Source organism: Chelmon rostratus, chromosome 20 (genome assembly GCF_017976325.1).
Source record: "Chelmon rostratus isolate fCheRos1 chromosome 20, fCheRos1.pri, whole genome shotgun sequence".
Taxonomy (NCBI): Eukaryota; Metazoa; Chordata; class Actinopteri; order Chaetodontiformes; family Chaetodontidae; genus Chelmon; species Chelmon rostratus.
Window position 1 is genome coordinate 1,164,357 of NC_055677.1, and position 21,094 is coordinate 1,185,450.

Below are 21,094 nucleotides of genomic sequence, written 5' to 3' on the forward strand. Positions count from 1 at the left end.
CGATGGAGAACGACTGAATGAGAATGAGAATGAGTTTTACTATGAGCTCCCTGAATATATTAAACATTAAAAATCTATATTTCAAATATGTATGTGGTTTAGAATGAATACAGAAAGATGTATTCATAGTAATTCATAAATACTTGATATCTATATTAGTTTATTTCCTCAATAAATACTCTCACACAGAGGCAAACCTTCATGTAGAGCATTAATGTCTTCACTATCTATCTATAGTTATCGCTAGCACTAGTTATCAGTAGCTAGCTAGCGCTTGTTATCGCTATAGCTAGCTAGCACTAATTATCATTGCGCTAGTTATTGCTTGTTAGCTATAGCTAGCTAGCGCTAGTTATTGCTAGCACTAATTATTGCTAGCTAGCTGTTATCACTGGCTAGCTCAGGGGTCGGCAACCTTTACCACTCAAAGAGCCATTTGGACCCGTTTCCCACAGTACAGAAAACACTGGGAGCCACAAAACCCCTTTGACGTGTCAAATAAAATAACGCTGCAGATAAGGCTTTTTTTTTTTTTTTTTTGCCTTTATACTTTGTACAAATAAACGATAATGTGCTGCATTTATGAAATAACTGAACGACTGCAGAGAAAACAAAATGACATTTCTGCGTGCAACAACAACATTTTGAAGTCGGACAAAAAGACGTTGCGTTGAAGGTACTTTCAAGTAAAATTCTCAATGTCTATTGGAGTCCTTCTTGCATTTATGAAAAAAAACACCAAACTTAAATTCTCCACCGGCAGCAAGGTAAAAATACTGTCCACTCTCTGCGTGCCGTCAGTCTTTTACTGACGCGTGCAGTCAGCTGTCACCCTGAATAATAAAATGACTGTTTCACTGAACAATGAAAAAATATGAATATATGTTAAATAATAGGCAATTAAAATATTAATCAAACGTGGTTAATGTGATTTCTGCTCCTGAACCTCAGCGCACAGCGTCTGCACATCAGCGCTGTGCGCCGTCACCTGCATCTTTACGCAGGATCAAGCTGTCATCTGTGAGCGCGCGCAGTGTTTGTTTCAAAACGAACAAACTAAAATAAAATACATTTAAATAAATGCTCATTAATTAATTAAATGCTCATTAATTATTTTCAGGAGCCGCATCAGAGGGATGAAAGAGCCACATGCGGCTCCGGAGCCGCGGGTTGCCGACCCCTGGGCTAGCTAGATTGCTAGCCAGATCGCTAGTTAGCTAGCGCTAGCTATTGCTATCTAGCTAGCGATCTAATCTTATCTGATAAATGTATCTATGGTGGCAATGCTGTTTTTCCATGGGGACTTGCGTAGACAGCGGTTTTTATGTGACGTCATCGGCAGGCGCGGCCTGAGTTTCACTGGTTGTCATGGAGATGTGTCTGGTGTGTGTGTGTGATTGTGTGTCTGTGTCTGTCTAAACTGTGTGTGTGTGTGTGTGTGTGCTTAAACTATCCATATATACAGTATATATACACTGTCCCAGGTTTTTTGAGCCCAGCCCAACCTGCAATACTGAAGCTGAGTTCAGTTGCTTATTGGACAGAGGTTGTTTTCAAACAATTCTCTTTTACGTGCTTGTTTAGGGGGCACCTTTGATCTTAATGGGCTTTCATCATGCTCAGGCTGGTTGTCATGGAGATGTGTGTGTCTGTGTCTTATGACACTGAATGTGTGTGTGTAACCGACAGTTACAGCTGTTGACAGTTAATTCTCCCCTTGAAGAACAGCTGCTATTTCGCTGTCGGTTTCTCCCGAACAACTTGTGATTGTGACAAAACGGTAGCTGCTATCAAAAACCCAATTAGACTGTAAGAAGCGTAGAAGTCTGGGCCAGATGTACGTGTGTTTGGTGTTGAGATATGTTTTAGAAAAATAAGTAAATGGTCCATTTAAAAAGACAGAGTGCGGCAGGCTGCGAGGCACAAAACTGGAGATTGTATTGGCTTACATGGAGCAGCAGAGCAGGGCAGCTGGTGCAAGATCCCCCTTTATTTAAATTTGGTGGGGGCTAACCCTTTAAAATTAAAAGAGGCGAGAAGAGACGTTTTTCTGCAAAAGGATCCAAAAATGATGTGTCTCCTATTCACCGTTTGGAATTTATGGCAATTAAATAAAAAAAATTCAGGCGGTTTCTTCACTGCCTCTCGCACTGACGTCACCCACTCTAGGGGCAGAAATTCTGAGCATTTTTTGAGAAACTTTATACTCTTGGGATGGTCAGGGATCGAAAACCGTAAGAGATATCAAAAAGTGAGCCCTTGGGCATGTTATCAACATCCGGCGTCTCTAGGCAACTACCTCTGACGTGGATGATGTCATTTTCCGAACGCCACAACATGGCGGTCGGCTACGAATACGCAATAATGAACCATAGCTGTGCCAAACTACAGCTAAACTAGCCGACCGCAACATGCCACCAAGGGCTCAGAGGGGAATAGCACCAGCATATCATGACAAAATATTGGAATATGAACGAGTTTCGCCGCAGATTTTGCGATATACAGAGGCTGCGCATGGATGCCCCGAGTACTCGCATTATACGGATATACACGCTGCTCCTCTGGGGCTAATTTCTTCAAAACGACTCCAAATGCCACCAAAGTTGTCGAAAGTTATCCTTTAAAGCAGTGTTAACATCTCTAAAAAAAGAACCAATTCCAAGCAAAAACTGTATCATGTCAACAAGTGAGGGACCAATTAAGGGCCAGAAGGTAACATAAAACTCAGGCGGGATCCCATCTGGGCCCGGTGATTTACCTTTATGCATGGCTTTTGCAGCTGTTTCAATTTCATGAGCAGATATAGAGGCATTTAGCTGTTCAGATTCATTAGTGGAGAGACTTTCCATATGAATATTCACATGCAGATTTATCAAAGCAATTCTCAGAGCTGTACAAATCTTTATAAAAAGAAGCAAAGACATCATTGACCTTTTTAGGATCGCTCAAAACTCTTCCATCCTTGGATTTAACACAGAAAAATTTCAGCAAAGTGCTCATTTGCTCGGAGCCTCACGGCCAGCAGGTGGCTAGGTCTGGAGGAATGGAAGTAATAGGTCTGCCTGGTTCTATGCATAAGAAATTCTGAACGGCGCCTGAATAAAGAGTTAATTTCTTTCTTAACTAGTTCTTTTTGGAGAGAAACACAGTCACTATAATTACATTGTAAAGTAGCATCAAGGGCAGCATACTTAAGTTCTAGTGCTTCCAACTTAGCTCTACGTTCTTTGTTCTTGTTTGATGCATACAAAGTGGTGTTGCTTCTTATAAAACCCTTCACTGCCTCCCACATAATCCTCGGGTCATTCACAGAACCTTTATTGAACTCCAAAAACTCTCTAAAATTGGATTCAAACTGAGTCTTGTATACTTCATCGCGTAGTAGTGAGGAGTAAAAGCGCCATCTGGGAGCCCTTGAAGGGTTAGCCCTGACGCTGGCTGAGCAGTGATCAGACCAAGTAACAGGAATATAAAAGGCATTTTGCACACTCTGAAATAGATCTTTGGATGCAAAGATGAAGTCTAACTTTGAGAATGATCTATGTCTGCTGGAAAAAAAGGAATAATCTTTTAAAGAGGGGTTCATCATTCGGCAAACATCCACCACGCCAACATGAGCCGCCAATTGACTCAGCACATCAGAAGCTAGACGTTGATCCCTGTTCTCTACCTCACCAGTCCTATCAATGTTCCCATTTCAAACTGCGTTAAAATCTGCACCCATAGCTAAATGAATTCCTGCAAGGTCTAGCAAAGTTTTAGTTAACAAATCGTAAAAACCAGCCTCAAAAGCATTGGGAGCATAGGTAGAAATAAGAGCTATGTTCTTCCCATCCAGCTGAATTTTAGCAACTGCCACCCGCCCCTCTCCATCTGCCCACGAGCCAATCAGGTCAAACTTTAACTTGCGCTTACAAACAACCATTACACCCTTTGACTTCGTAGAAGCCGATGAAAAAGCTATAGGATGATAAAACTTATTAGCAAAACGACCAGAATGTTTGTGGAGTAAATGTGATTCTTGAATCACAACAAAGTCCAAATTTTTCTTTCGCAAAAATTCTAGTGGTTCTTTTATGTGGAATATTAAGTCCCCTGGCATTGATGGAGATAAAGTTGAGATCAATCATATATGAGGTAATAAAGCTATATGGATCGTAGACACCTTCAGTGTACAGGAAATACTGGCCTGGATTATTAAGAAAACGAAAAAACCCCAAAACATAAAAAGAAGTCCAAAAAAAAAAAAAAAAAAAGGAGGAGGAGTGAAGAGTCCTATTACTCCTCAACATTCCTGGTAAGTCCATTACCGGAAAACCAACTCAGAAAACTAGGAACTATCTGACTGCCCAAAAGAGGCAGCGCCATCGCCAAACATTGAAACAAGGTGGTTCCCATTATTAACATCTGTTAACTGCTTAGCGCTACTACAGATTACCAGACAACTATCAATAGGTCTAGAACAGCAAAAAGGTGAAATGGCATTCTAACATGCTAGGAAAAAAAAAAAAGCATGTCATAAGGATAACAGTTATAATTATGGCATGACGTGTGTGTGGTCCTCTGTGTGTGTGTGTTCTTCTGTGTGTGTGTGTGTGTGTGATTGTGTGTGTTCCTCTGTGTGTGTGTGTGTGTGTGTGTGTGTTCCTGTGTGTGTGTGTTCTGAAGGATCAATATCAATCATCAGTCATCATTTGTGAAAACACATTAAAATCATCAGAAACTAAAGAAATATTTCCACTTCATCAAGTGAACTTGATCAATTGAAACAAATATTAGTTCAGAGGATCTTCTGGATCCAGATGTGAACATTTACCAAAAATCATCAACATTCATTGACTTGAACAACTAACAGTCAACATTTTCTACACTTTCTTTAAGAAGCACAAATCTTTGTGACTGAAGACTAAATTTACTTCAACAAACATGAAAATATCAACAAAAGCTCATTTAAAACGTGACTGATGGAAGTTGTGTCTGAACAGAAATGAGCTTCACTTGTTCATTAAACATATTTTCATTCTGTTTTTAAATGTCTCTTTTCATAGTTGATCTGTCACATGTTTTGCTTTCTCTGCAACACTCAGCTTTTATCTTTACCTGCGTTCTTTCAATTCATTTTCTGTTTCCTGTTTTTATTCTGTTTTCAATGTAAAACACTTTGAGCTGCATGTTTTGTACAAAAGGTCTTTTAACAATAAACTTTATTATTATTATTAAAGATCGACAATAGTAACAGAGAGTCAGTGAACTGACCTCAGAGTCTTCAGTCTACAGTTTGGACTCTCCAGTCCAGCAGACAGCAGCTTCACTCCTGAATCCTGCAGCTCTTTGTTGTAGCTCAGGTCCAGTTCTGTCAGATGGGAGGGGTTGGACTTCAGAGCTGAGACCAGAGAAGCACAGCTGATCTCTGACAAACTGCAGCCCCTCAACCTGAATAAAGAATAAATGATGAAGATAAAAATCCATTTCTAATCCAATCAGATGTGTTCAGGTTGTAAATGTGCAGCTCAACATGACTCTGTCCTAATCAATGAGCTTTGCCCTAAAATCAGTCCAGTGACTTTGTCATTGTGTTATTGTGGATCATCATAATGTCAGATTCTACAGACATCATCCAAATGTCACCACAACATTCATACAGCTGTTCATGTCAACACAGATCAATAACATGCTGCTCATCTCACTCAAGTCTACATATTGATCCTTTAAACTGCTGTGTGTGTGTGTGTGTGTGTGTGTGTGTGTGTGTTCTGAAGGATCAATATCAATCATCAGTCATTGTTTGTGAAAACACATTAAAATCATCAGAAACTAAAGAAATATTTCCACTTCATCAAGTCAACTTGATCAATTGAAACAAATATTAGTTCAGAGGATCTTCTGGATCCAGATGTGAACATTTACCAAAAATCATCAACATTCATTGACTTGAACAACTAACAGTCAACATTTTCTACACTTTCTTTAAGAAGCACAAATCTTTGTGACTGAAGACTAAATTTACTTCAACAAACATGAAAATATCAACAAAAGCTCATTTAAAACGTGACTGATGGAAGTTGTGTCTGAACAGAAATGAGCTTCACTTGTTCATTAAACATATTTTCATTCTGTTTTTAAATGTCTCTTTTCATAGTTGATCTGTCACATGTTTTGCTTTCTCTGCAACACTCAGCTTTTATCTTTACCTGCGTTCTTTCAATTCATTTTCTGTTTCCTGTTTTTATTCTGTTTTCAATGTAAAACACTTTGAGCTGCAGGTTTTATACAAAATAAAAGTTATCAATAAAGTTTATTATTATTATTAAAGATCTACAATAGAATCAGAGAGTCAGTGAACTGACCTCAGAGTCTTCAGTCTACAGTTTGGACTCTCCAGTCCAACAGACAGCAGCTTCACTCCTGAATCCTGCAGCTCGTTGTTGTAGCTCAGGTCCAGTTCTGTCAGATGGGAGGGGTTGGACTTCAGAGCTGAGGCCAGAGAAGCACAGCTGATCTCTGACAAACTGCAGTGACTCAACCTGAATAAAGAATAAATGATGAAGATAAAACTCCATTTCTAATCCAATCAGATGTGTTCAGGTTGTAAATGTTATTAAAGATCTACAATAGTAACAGAGAGTCAGTGAACTGACCTCAGAGTCTCCAGTCTACAGTCTGGACTCTCCAGTCCAGCAGACAGCAGCTTCACTCCTGAATCCTGCAGGTTGTTCTCACTCAGGTCCAGTTCTGTCAGATGGGAGGGGTTGGACTTCAGAGCTGAGGCCAGAGAAGCACAGCTGATCTTTGACAAACCGCAGTTCCTCAACCTGAATAAAGAATAAAGAAAGAGAAAATGCTGTTGTAAACGGTGAAAAGGTATCTGGTCTCTGTGTGAGGGCCTATAGCTCAGCAACGCACATCCTTCTCCCTGATGCATACACAAAGGACTATATACCTGCAAACACTGAACACAGCTAAATGCTGGAGTCACCTGTCACCAATCAAAGATGAAGTCCCACCCCTCCTCAGTTGTGAGGTAGGTCTCTTGATTGGTTATAACAGTTCCAGGGCTTTAGCACCTAGACAACAAGGCAAAGATGGTGAGCCTTATGATGTTCAGACAGAGTTAGGCTGGAGCATAGTTGGTAGTTCAGTTCCTTGCCTCGAAACAAGTCTGATGAACAGCATTTGTCATTGTGTTGCTGTAAAAGAGATCCCTCCAGCAACTCCCATGGATGCAACTCGGGCATTAGAAAGTGACTTCGGACTTCCGGGTTTGGCTCTGAGAGAGGATGGCAGCATTGGAGTCAGCGCTCCCGACTTTGAGAATAAAAAGCCCTCGATTTCATATAGTGTTCGTTGCCAAACTGGCCAGCTACAGAACGAAGGAGGAAATATTAAAACTTGTCTGGCAGAAGCGTTTACTTCTATGACCAGACCAGCTTTATCCGAGAGCGTCAAACACAAGACAACATACGACGAACATTACAAATAATTAGCCACATCCAAAAAATAAAACAGCAGCGATGGTAATTAGCATTGATGCAGAAAAGGCCTTCGATTCAGTGAACTGGAGTTTCCTTTGCCGACAGATTTGGCCTACAAGAATCAATAATTAAAACAATACAAGCATTATATAATAAACCCACTGCAAGACTCAAAGTAAATGGCTGCTAATCAAATAGTTTTACTTTAGAAAGAGGCACAAGACAAGGTTGTGCACGCTCACCACTACTATTTGCACTATACTAAATATGATCTAGCGTGGCAGACAGAATATTTTAAATATCTGGGGGTTATCATACCGAAGAACCTTACAGAACCATATAAACACAATTATTTACCAATAGAAAGGAAAATTAAAGAGGATATAGTGAGATGGAATCTAATTCCATGCTTGAGTTTTAGCTCAAGAATAGACTTGATTAAAATGAATATCTTACCCAAATTATTATATCTATTCCAAACTCTACCAATAGAAATAAGCCAAAAACAATTTAATGAATGGGACAAAATCTTGTCCAGATACATATGGCAAGGTAAAAGGCCTAGAATTAGATTTAAAACCCTGCAACTGCCAAAAATAAAAGGAGGATGGGGCCTTCCTTCTCTTAAAGATTGTTACTGGGCAGCACAAATATGACCTATAATATGTTGGTGTAACCCTTCCTATGATGCCCAGTGGAAAAACATTGAAGAGGGTCTAACTCAGATTCCCATACAAGCCTTGATGGCTGATAGTAGTTTGCAAGATTTCATTAGAAGTATAGAGACATTGAGGAAGTTCAGGATGATGGAGTTTCTGGTGAGAAATGGTAAACCAGAAAAAGTGCGGGTAGTTTTTGACTGTTCAGCTAAGCATAATGGAACCAGTCTCAATGAGCACCTGCTGTCTGGACCAGACATGATGAACAATCTAACTGGTGTCCTTATACGCTTCCGACAACATCCAATAGCGCTGATGTGCGACATAGAAAAAATGTTTCATCAGTTTAAAGTCCAAGAGAGTGTGTAACGGTTTGGGTCCGTGCTGCTTGGTTAATGATGTGTTTGAGAGCGTTGGAGTCAGCGAAGACGACCAAAGTGCACAATCACACTCGTCTGACGTTTCCACAATGCTCGTCGTTTATTATTATAAACACACATCAACCTTACAAAGCCCGGTTGTACGGCTACTATCTCATCATACATGAAATAAAATAGTGTCCACACGAACCCTAACGTTACTGTTGAGTTGAGAGGCGAAAAGTAAAGCTGGAGCTCGGTCACTGGCATCCGACTCATGGATAAAACAAGGCGCCGCCTAGTGGCATCATTCCTCTAGTAACGTAGCAATACTTCTTAAAGGTACATTCCACAATTTCAACTCTTACATATTCCCCCTTGGTAAGACAAAGGCTGACCTCAGCCGTACACACTGAGACAGTCTATACTTAACATGCTTCCATACATGGCTAAGCAGGCAAGTTGACCAAAGCAAACAGGGTAAGAAACAGCAAAGTATTGGAGTAACTGACATACATGGCAGTACATTACCTAATGAAAGTTTCCAATGACGATTAAGCAGAAAAATAAAACATATTCAGGCATCTTAGACAAGTACAGAATGAAATACCCCATTTTTATGCATTCACCTTAGAAACACTATAGTAAAACAGCTCTTAAACTTACTGCTGTCCAGGCAACTTTGCTCAATACAAAACAACACTCACTGCTGCTCTAGCAGGCTGCATAAAGAATGTTAACCACTTATGCAATAATCTCAGTTTTGTTATTAACACATGAGAAACAACCTTAAAAAAATCCATTCTACTTCAGGTCAAGTCAGTCAGTGTGGTAAGAACTAGTCCATCTGGAGTCTGACCATCCAGAGGCTACTCTGGGGACTCGCCTTGGTCTCAGGTTGTAACGGCCTGTAGGGGCAGTGACCGAGACAGTTAGTGGCGAGTCATGGCTATCAGCGTCACGAGTCATTTCAACAGTCTCATACGAAGAGTTCTGTGCAAAGGGGTTTCTGTCAGGGTCAGTGTTGTTGCGGCTTGAACCACTTTGTTCAGGACAATCCAGGCTAGAGGGCAAGTGGGCAGCCGGGAAACCAGGGCTCTGTCCATCAGCAGTCACCTGCCCTGCATGTTTGATGGGAGAAGCCGTGTCCCATGTGTGGAATGGTTGCAGGTTCACGACATGAAAGACCCCAGCATCCCCACCTGTGTCAACTTTACTGAGTCATATCAGACAGTTTTTGAGAGACGCGATATGGGCCAGTGTACGGTGGGGACAACTTTGCTGTGAAGTTTGAGACTGCATCTGATCTGGGGTAAGACTTCACTCTCACAAGGTCTCCAATTTTGTTGGAAGCATGGCGACATCTCAAGTCATAATAGCGTTTGCTTCCCTCACTGCACTCACTTCAATCCACTTTGAGAAGTAATACACGAAGACAATGATATACGCATTCCCGCTTGCTGTGCATGGCAGCGGGCCGACATAGTATACGCCTGTGTTCTCCCACGGTCTCTGTGGTTGAATAGGGACCATGAGGCCAGCTGGCTTACGTTGGCTTGGTTTAGTGATTTGGCACACAGAGCAAGAGACCACATACTTTTTGACATCGGAGGCCATGCTCGGCCAGAAGAACCTGAGCCTTTGGGCTTTGTGGTGCCCAAGTTTCCAGCTGTGGGGTGGTCATGATAGTACTTTAGCAGGCAACCACGCATGGCGGTCGGGGCTTAAAGTTTCATTTGTTTTAGTGGGTGCAGACCACATTTTGTCTTTGGATCATGAAAGTAGAGCAGTCCATCCAGAGCTGTGTACTGGAGGAGATCCGTCTGACTGTTGCCACTTTGGCTACTGTTCTCCAGTTTACGGAGCAACTCTAAAGTTACTGGATCTTCCACCTGCAGTTGACGCACATGTGAGCGATCTGTCAACATGACTGGGGGCAGAGTGCGTAGATCAAGGCTTCCAATGACAGCATACACAGGCAGGAGATCCATTGGGGTGTCTGTTGCTGGGAGAGGGTTGCAAGAGAGATCATCAGGCCCTTACGTTCGCCAGGTTTGTGGACTATGCTGAAGTCAAAGTCTTGTAGGCGAAGAGACCAACGGGCCAACCGTCGAGAAGGGTTAGGGTGTGACATCAGCCACCTCAGGCTGCTGCGGTCTGAGTAAACGGTCACATGGAGGCTTTCAATGTATGGCCTGAAGTGCTCTAAGGCCCAAATGACAGCCAAACACTCTTTCTCGTGCCATTCATGTTGAGATGTTAGAGGATCTGTCAACTGATGCTTTTATCAATGGTCTACGCTGGTTTATTGCATTAAGAGGCTCAGTCAGACAAATCAAAAGGTACCAATTTTGTAGGTACCAGAAATGAACTGAATGCAGCACTCCAGGAAGTTGATGCTGAGAGACTGTCAACCTTCCTTGCAGAAAAACAATGTGATTTTGTATTTAATGCACCACATGCAAGTCAAGCAGGTGGAGTATGGGAGCGACAAATAAGGACTGTAAGAAATGTTTTGAAGTCTACACTCTTACTCTCTCCTGGTAGACTCAATGACTCCTCCCTAAGGACTTTATTATATGAGGTTGCTGCAATCGTGAACAGTCGCCCTCTTACAAGACAACCTGGATGATCCAAACAGTTTGGAACCCCTAACTCCTAATCATCTCATCACCATGAAAGCCACCCCCGCATTACCTGCCCCAGGCAAGTTTGTAAGAGCGTAACTATACGGACAAAAAAGCTGGCGCCATGTGCAATATCTGGCTGAACAGTTTTGCAGCCGATGGAGGAAGGAGTATCTCCAGAACATCACAACCAGACAACGATGGCACACACCTAAGAGAAATATTCAAACATGGGACATTGTGATGGACATGGATGAAACACAGCCAAGATCTTTGTGGAGACTGGGAAGAGTCTCAGAAACTGTAATAGATAAAGATGGACTTGTCAGGAGAGCCAAGATATTCCTTGGAGATAGAAATCTTAACAAAAGAGGTGAACGTATAAGCAAAGCATCTGTCCTAGAACGTCCAGTTCATAAGTTAGTTCTGTTGCTAGAAAACCCTTACGTATAAGTGAAATATAAAACTAAAGGCTCGACTGTACATGTGTTCCCTAAAAGATCATTTCATGTTAAGAAAATATTTATGTTTTAAGTTGACTTGTTGGGAGTGTACAGTGTGTGAGTGTGTCAATAAAGTTTATTATTATTATTAAAGATTGACAATAGTAACAGAGAGTTAGTGAACTGACCTCAGAGTCTCCAGTCTACAGTTTGGACTCTCCAGTCCAGCAGACAGCAGCTTCACTCCTGAATCCTGCAGCTTGTTGTTACTCAGGTCCAATTCTTTCAGATGGGAGGGGTTGGACTTCAGAGCTGAGACCAGAGAAGCACAGCTGATCTCTGACAAACTGCAGCGACTCAACCTGAATAAAGAATAAATGATGAAGATAAAAATCCATTTCTAATCCAATCAGATGTGTTCAGGTTGTAAATGTGCAGCTCAACATGACTCTGTCCTAATCAATGAGCTTTGCCCTAAAATCAGTCCAGTGACTTTGTCATTGTGTTATTGTGGATCATCATAATGTCAGATTCTACAGACATCATCCAAATGTCACCACAACATTCATACAGCTGTTCATGTCAACACAGATCAATAACATGCTGCTCATCTCACTCAAGTCCACATATTGATCCTTTAAACAGCTGTGTGTGTGTGTGTGTGTTCCTCTGTGTGTGTGCGTGTGTGTGTGTGTGTTCATGTATCTGTGTGTCAATAAAGTTTATGATTATTATTATTACAGATCGACAATAGTAACAGAGAGTCAGTGAACTCACCTCAGAGTCTCCAGTCTACAGTTTGGACTCTCCAGTCCAGCAGACAGCAGCTTCACTCCTGAATCCTGCAGCTTGTTTTCACTCAGGTCCAGTTCTGTCAGATGGGAGGGGTTGGACTTCAGAGCTGAGACCAGAGAAGCACAGCTGATCTCTGACAAACTGCAGCGACTCAACCTGAATAAAGAATAAATGATGAAGATAAAAATCCATTTCTAATCCAATCAGATGTGTTCAGGCTGTAAATGTGCAGCTCAACATGACTCTGTCCTAATCAATGAGCTTTGCCCTAAAATCAGTCCAGTGACTTTGTCATTGTGTTATTGTGGATCATCATAATGTCAGATTCTACAGACATCATCCAAATGTCACCACAACATTCATACAGCTGTTCATGTCAACACAGATCAATAACATGCTGCTCATCTCACTCAAGTCTGGAATAACGATCAAATCAGACGTGATGTTACTTCTGCTACTTTCATCTTCGTCTGTTTTTTTCTCATTCATAATAATCATGAGTCATTTTATGAAACATGCTCAGACAGGTGTGTTGCCTTTAAAACATAATGTTGGATGGACTTTTATTTTGAAGGCCTTTTATTTTGACAAGTGTTTGTCCTGCTTCAGGAGTTCTGGGTTCACAAAGATCACTTCCTGTTCGTCATTGGAGGAAGTCAGCTGAATCTGTCCACATGCTCTTCTATAAACACTCTAATCCACACTGGAAATGCTACAGAGGCAAAGATGGAAATAAAGATTTGATTGTTGCACTTTTGAGTTTGTTAAAAACGTTACTTCCATTGAAATGTATTTGATTCATTTGGAATAAAACATGTTTGATTTTCATGTATTTACGCCAGGAAAAACACATGTTGCCAACAAACTGGTGATTGTGTCTCTTCTGTCTTACAGTTAGTTTTCACTCAGTCTGCGTCAGATGGTGTGAAGAGCCACAGGAAACAGCGAGTAAAGCTAACTACGACTCAAGTCATCATTCTGTAAGTCAGAGCTGAGCTAGCTGGACAGCAGCAGCTCCCACGCTGGACTGAAAACATCACAGATGCTTTCTATAGAACTTAAATATGCCAATATGAAGTAAATAAGACTTTAGGACATAAATAATCATTTCAGTAAATACAAAACTCAGCAACTCGTCTGCATCGACACACAGCTGACTGACTGTGAGCTTCATCCTCAATCATCTCTATGACTGGATCAAATGTGCACTGAGCAAAGTGAGACGGATCTTCTCGTCATCTTAAATGTGTCCTGCTGCCTTCTTGTATTAATATAGTTTATTATTTATGCTCCTGTTTACTGGTTGAGTCAGAACACAAAGTGACGACTTCCGGTGGGACAGGCGAGCAGCATGGACGTATAAGTTAGGGGCTCCCGTATGCTAACACTATAACTCCACAAGAACTCGAGACATAGACGCCGACGAAATTAAAAACTGAGAGTATGAGTGGAGCGTCAACAAGAGCAAAGAATAAAAACAACCCGGCCATCCAAGTTAAAGAAAGAAATCGAGAGAGTAATGAGAGCAAGCCAGCATCACAAGCTAGCAAGCCAACAACGCCGCATGTTAGCATGGCTCCGGTTCAAAGCAGCTTAGATGGCATTAGCAAACAGATTCAAACTCTGCAAAATGAATTGAATCAATCAAACTTTATTTATAAACTTTATTTATATCGCATCCATTTAAAATACAACACAAAGTGCTTCACTTTGGGGGGGGGGCTGGAGCCTATCCCAGACGTCTCTCGGGCGAAGGCAGGGGACACCCTGGGCAGGTCGCCAGCCTACCACAGGGCTACACATATAGACACACATACATATAGACCAGGCATCTCAAACCGGTTCCATAAAGGGCCGCGTGGCTGCAAGTTTTCATTCCAACCAAGGAGGAACACACCAGGCTGGAATCAATTAATCAGCTGATCTCAGTCTTCAGCTGACAACTAAGTGATCCCTTGATGTTGATTGGTTGGCCTGATGTGCTCCTCCTGGGTTGGAATGAAAACCTGCAGCCACCCGGCCCTTTATGGAACCGGTTTGAGATGCCTGATATAGACAAACAACCACGCACACCACTCATTCCCACCTACGGACAATTTAGAGTTATCAATTAGCATGTTTTTGGACTGTGGGAGGAAGCCGGAGAACCCGGTGAAAACCCACGCAGCACAGGGAGAACATGCAAACCGGGGATCTTCTAGCTGTGAGGCGACGCTGATCGAACCGGGGATCTTCTAGCTGTGAGGCGACGCTGCTAACCACCGAGCCACCGTGCAGCCCCAGACAATATCCCGCCTCCAGATATACACACATGCGCTCACACACACACTCACAACACACACACACACACACACACACACACACACACACACACACACACACACACACACACACACAGTGATGAGACATGGCAGGGCACTGAGGAACCATGTGGGGAAACAGCTATGGGAGCCATCCACACCGAGAAGCGCCACAGCCTGCAATCCACTGGAAGCGCCGCCACAGAGACCACCCAGATGCCGATGGACAGGGGCAGACTCCACACTTAATGCAGAGCCGCCCCAGTCCCTCGGGCCCAGGAGGCCTCCAGGGCAATGGCCCCGGTGGGCAGACAGGGCCTACATCCCAGTGTGGAGGCCCCCCATGAGGAAACACTGAAGCTAAAAACTAAAGACTAAAGAAAAATAAATAAATAAATGAACAATGAGTTCTGTAGTAATTGCAGGTTAGAAATGGTCTTCTTGGGGAGGCCAGAGAGCAGGGCATTACAGTAGTCTAAACGACAGGAGATAAAGGCATCAGCACCTCCGTGTTAGCTTGAGAGAGAAATGGGCGGACTCTGGCTATATTCTTAAGATGATAAAAACCTATTTTTGTTACAATTTTAATGTGTGGAATAAAACTCAGCTCAGAGTCAAAAATGACGCCCAGGTTCTTTACACATTGTGTTGGTTTAAAATCTTTTGGTAAGAGTTTCTCTCTCTTGCTTTCAGGACCAATGACTAAGACCTCTGTTTTGTCCTGGTTGAGCTGTAGGAAATTCTCTGCCATCCATGAATTTATATCTAAAATACAGTTAAAAAGGGCATCAATTGGCCCTGTGTCTTCAGGAGACACGGCAATGTACAGCTGTGTATCATCTGCATAACTGTGGAAGCTGATGCCGTGTCTCCTGATGAATGTCCCCAAGGGGAAGCATATATAGATTAAAAAGAATTGGACCTAAAATTGACCTTTGGGGCACCCCACAATTTATTTTATGTGTTCTGGAGGAACATGTATCCAAACTTACCCGGAAATATCGATCTGTGAGATAGGAGCTGAACCAGCTAAAAACAGTACCAGAGAGGCCGACCAGGTTTCTCAGTCTGTTTCATAAAATGTGGTGATCTACTGTATCAAAGGCAGCACTTAGATCCAGTAGTACCAAGACTGTGAGTTTGTGAATCTGCGTTATACCTAATGTCATTTAAAATCTTTAAAAGGGCCGTCTCTGTACTGTGGTTCATCCTAAAACCAGATTGGTATTTCTCTAAAATATTGATACTATTTAAAAAAATCATTTACTTGATTAAAAACCGGCTTTTCTAATATTCTACTTAAAAATGGTAAGTTAGAGACAGGTCTGTAGTTCTTAAAAATGTTGGGGTCCAGGTTACTCTTCTTCAGAAGGGGCTTCACCACTGATGTTTTAAAGGCGGGAAGACGCCCGTCTGAAGAGAGTAATTTACAATATTTAAAATCTGTTCCTCAAAGAAGCCATAAAATGTTTTTAAAAGTGATGTAGGAATTGGGTCTAAAAGGCAGGTTGTTGGGTTTACTTGGGAGAAAGCTCGACCAAGTGTCCTTGCGTCCACCAGGGCAAAACTCTCCAGTGTTGCCTCAGGTAAAAGTAATGGTACAGGTGTGTTAAAAAATAAATTCTGTTGGGGTAAAAGACTGGATCTGATATTATCGATTTTACTTCTGAAGTGGTCTGCAAAGTCCTCACAGAGGGCATCTGATGGGGGTTTGGAAGTTTTTTTAAATTGCAATTTGTTAAAAGATTGATGGTGGAGAACAGGAATTTGGTGTAGTTTTTATGGTCTGTGATGAGTCTTGAGAAATAAGAGATTTGTGCCAATTTGACTGTGTTTTTTTCAGTTTGTTTTTTCTTCACCTCCTCTCTGCACTCCTGCAATTTCTTCATCACTTATTTCTCCACGGTGGTGTAGGTTTTGTTTTTATGGTTTGGGTTAAAAGTGGAGCGACTGAGTCCAGTGTTATTTTCAGTTTGCTGTTAAAATTGTCAACAATAAAATCACAGGAAGCAGGTAAAATTTCTGCAGGAGTGCTCTTTAAAATCTCCATAAAATTTGCAGCCACTTCAGAAGTAATGTAGCGTTTCCTCACCGTTCTCACCGGGGCCTCCTGGTGGTTAAAACTGGTGATGTTAAAAAACACACAGTAGTGGTCAGACACAGCCAGGTCAACAACAGAGGACACACCAGTGGACAGGCCATAGGTTATGACCAGGTCCAAGGTGTGTCCTCTGTTGTGAGTCGGCTGTGTGACGTGCTGTTTAAAATCCATGCAACTTAAAAGATTTAAAAAGTCATTGGACATTACGTCAGAGCTATTATCAACATGTAGATTAAAATCACCAGTTACTAGAATTTTGTTATAGTGGGTGTGTATGACTGATAATAGTTCAGAGAATTATAAAAAGAGGTAGGATGATGGTGGGGTGGTCTGTAAACTGTGATGCAAAGAATAGGAGGACTGCTAAAAACAAAGGCATGATGCTCAAACGATGTGTAACTGTTAAAAGAGACTTCAGTTGAGTTCAAAGTGTTTCTAGTGATAGAGTCAGTTCCACCCCCTCTTTTACCACTCCTGGTTGAAAATAAAAAAATAAAATTTGGTGGGCAAGCCTCGGTGAGAACAACTGGTGCGTCAGTGCCAAGCCATGTCTCTGTTAAAAGAATGCTGTCTAACTTGTTATCTAAAATCAGGTCGTTTATGATAAAAGTTTTATTTAAAAGGGAGCGCACGTTCAGCACGGCCAGCTGGATGTTCGTGCTGAACGTGCGCTCTTCATCACAGTGTGGGGAGGTTGAAGCAGGTGTGACAGGAACTAGGTTATTTCGCTTATTGCTGGTCCATGATGAAACTGGTCTGTGAATTCTGTTTGTGATTCTGACTGTGATTCTTGCTTTCTGAGAGGTACTGTAGGGAGAGGTGGTGGTGCTATGAAGGCTAGTGGAGGGTGTAGCTGAGTCACGTGAGATTGGTAGTCAATCACGTGATGAGGTGGATGGTGATGACAACAGTGATGAAGATGATCCAAGCTGGTCAGCGGCGTGCTGATTGTCCATGTGGTGTAGGATGGTGAAGTTTATGTTGGAGGAGAGCAGCCGCGATCCCCGAAAATTCAGATGAAGGCCATCTGATTTAAGAGTCCCTGCGTTCCCATAAAAGATTTAAATTGTCAATAAAAGCAGCACCGTGTTAAAAAGTCGAGTCAAGTCCTCTTTTATGATCTCTGACTGTTGCCTTAATGTCGTTAATTCCCACGTGAACCACCACCGTATGCACTGAGGGGTGTGCCTGCAGTACACCGTGTATTTCAGCAGCCACATCGCTGACAGTGGCGCCGGGGAAACACAGAGTGGTGGAGGACTGTGTTTTTACATGCCGGATGATGGAGATGATGATGGTAGTGGGATGAGGCCGACTACCAGGACCAGGACTGTGGTTGGGCAGAGGCGGCCGGGCCGCATGTCCCCGGTGGCGGCAGCCGCAAAACCAGACCGGGTTGAGGGCTCGCTGGATGGATGTCTTCCGCTGGTGGTGGAGGCTGAGGGACCCGTCGAGCAGATGGCCCGCTGGATGGAGGAGACACCCGGGGGCTGGATGAGCAGGCTGGTGGAGGATTTGTCCGTGGTGTCAATGAGAGAGCCACAGCCTTACCGAGAGCAGAGGGGGCCGGTATGGGGCCCACTGTGTCGGCACTGGTGGTTGAGGGCGGGGGCCACCTGTGTCCGGTGGTGGAGGCTGCAGACCGCCGTGTGGATCCTGTAAGTGAAGGGAACTCCTGCTCGTCCAGTATGATGAACTTGTTGGAGAGACAGAGATCCTGGGCTGGAGGTGGGGATGGTGTTTTCCGCAGTTTACCGGCATATTTTCCGCCGTGCTGAGCCACCATCCATGGTGCCGGCTGTCCCGGTGTGGAACACAGGAAAGTCTTGGGTCTGGCTCCCGTTCTGGCCCATTGGTCTTCAGTCAGAGACTGAACAGGATTGATCCATGGCACTGTAGCGTCCAGGTGTCCGCTAGCGGCATCGCCAGTTGTTACTACAATGCTCAGACACTGCACTAGCATAGTGTCGATTAGCCCCTCGTTCTCTCCAATTTGGTGTAGGAGAGAGACGCTTCCCTCCATTTCAGCGACCTTCTGGTTAACCCAATGTCAGCCCTCACTAGAAGCAGATGGGGAGGTGAGTGGTGCCATTCCTCTGTTTTGGAAGTTTTATTTATTTAAGTGTCTCTTAAACTTCAACGCTCTGCTGCCATAAACGAGTACTACCGTACTGCCGTCCAATTTGAAGACGGACCTAAAAACATTCAAAGACGAAATTACGGCGCAAATGAAAGACGAACTGACAGAACTTAAAGCAGACATTGTTCAGAAGTTTGCCAAAATAACTACGGAAATTGGAGAACAGGATGAAAAGATAAATGCTGCTCTGACACGCACGGAGGAGATCGAGTTGTGGAGTCATGAAGCAAACAGTGCAATGCAGGTAAATATTGCCAGAGCAGAAAATCCTGGTGGACGAACTTGACAATTTAGAATCGAGGTCCAGACGAAAGAACTTGCGGGTTTATGGCATTCAAGAGGAGACAAGAGTGACTCTATCACACAGTTCATGGATAAATGGCTCTGTGAAGAATTTTCTATAAACAAAGACCTCCAGATTCAACATGCCCACCGAGACCTGGCTCCAAACCGAAACCTGGCCAGCCTCTTAGATCGATTGTCATCAATTTCCAACAGTTAATTGTAAAGGAGATGATCTTGAAAAAAAGCATGGCAGAAAAAAAAACAATAACCCTCGGGGGCAACAGGATATATTTTGATCATGACTATTCAGAGAGGATGCTACAACAACGCAAAGCGTACTCTAACATTAAGAAGATTTTGAAGAGAGAGAGCATCCGATTCCAGACTCCCCTCAACAAGATGCGACTCCACTGGGCCAGCGGGGTGAAAACTTGTAGCAGTGCGGCAGAGGCAGCCAACGACTTGCGGGGAAGAGGATACGACGTGGATAACACGGGGTCCTGCAGCGGGGGTGCGGCACTCGCTGAGAGGCTCCAGTCTACCGGGGTCGCGACATGGAAACAAACCTGGAGTGGGCGCAAACGCGTGCAAGGACGGCTGGAAGAATTTCAACTGAGGGGAAGTAACACAGGATAAATACATACAGCAGTATGTCTGAGTTAAGACGGACATGAGAATTATATTACTTAGCTGAGTTTATAGTTTTTGTTCATTTGGCTGGTTATAGTGAAATAGACTGTTGGCTTAAGGGAGACTGAAAGGTTTTTCCCCTCAAACCCAAAAGAGAGTCAACAGAAGAAGAGGGTTGTTGACATCTCTTTATGGAGGTCACTTTTTTTTTGTACATAGTTCAAATAAGTTACAAACAGTTACTGAAAGTATTGAGAGTTCATGAATGCTTAACTGAGAGCTTATTGATGCATCGTCACGAGGTTAACACAACAACAGTGATTTATGGACACCAAAGAAGCAATTAAGATTCTCTCTTTGAATGTTAATGGCCCAGTCAAAAGAGCTAAAATAATGACCAAGCTCAAAAAAGAAAAGAGGCAAATAAACTTTCTTCAGGAAACTCATGTTACGAAAGCAGAACATGAGAAATTAAAGAAATTTGGTTTCAAGAACACCTATTACAGCTCACATTCTAATGCTAGGAAAAGAGGAGTAGCAATATTCATGTCTAACACAATTAAATTTGAGTGCATAAAGGAAATAAAAGACAAAGAAGAAACCTATATTATTGTAAAAGGGAAAATAGACCAAATAATGATAACAATGGTAAATATATATGCCCCACCTGAGAGTAATAAAGATTTTTTTAAGTCTCTATTCGACATCATTGCACTAGAGGCGGAGGGCATATGTATATGTGGGGGAGATCTTAATGTAATGTAATGTATTAATGGACCACAATATGGACACAACTAGTCTTAAGAGAAGTAAAAAATCTATTACAAAACTGGCCAGGAATACATGGGGGGGGGATGGGGTTTTTGACGTATGGAGAGATCTTCATCCACTGCAGAGGGATGTTAGTCATTACTCATTATCACATTCGGTTTACTCCAGGATTGATTATTTCTTTATGCAGACAGTAAATAGACACATAAGACAAGATTGTTGGATCGGTGTGGCAAATGTGTCCGACCATAGTGCCATATATTTGAAGATACACTTGAACTGTAGACAGAAAGATACATTATGGAGGTTGAATGTGGGATATTAAACAATAAATCGGTGGTTGAGCAAATAAGGGCCGACATACGGACCTACTTGGAGGAAAACGATAATGGGGAAACAGATCCGGCTATACTATGGGATGCTTTAAAAGCGTTGATAAGGGGAAAACTGATTGCAATCACTAGTAATCACAAAAGAGAAAGAATAAAACAATATAAAAATTATATAGAGGA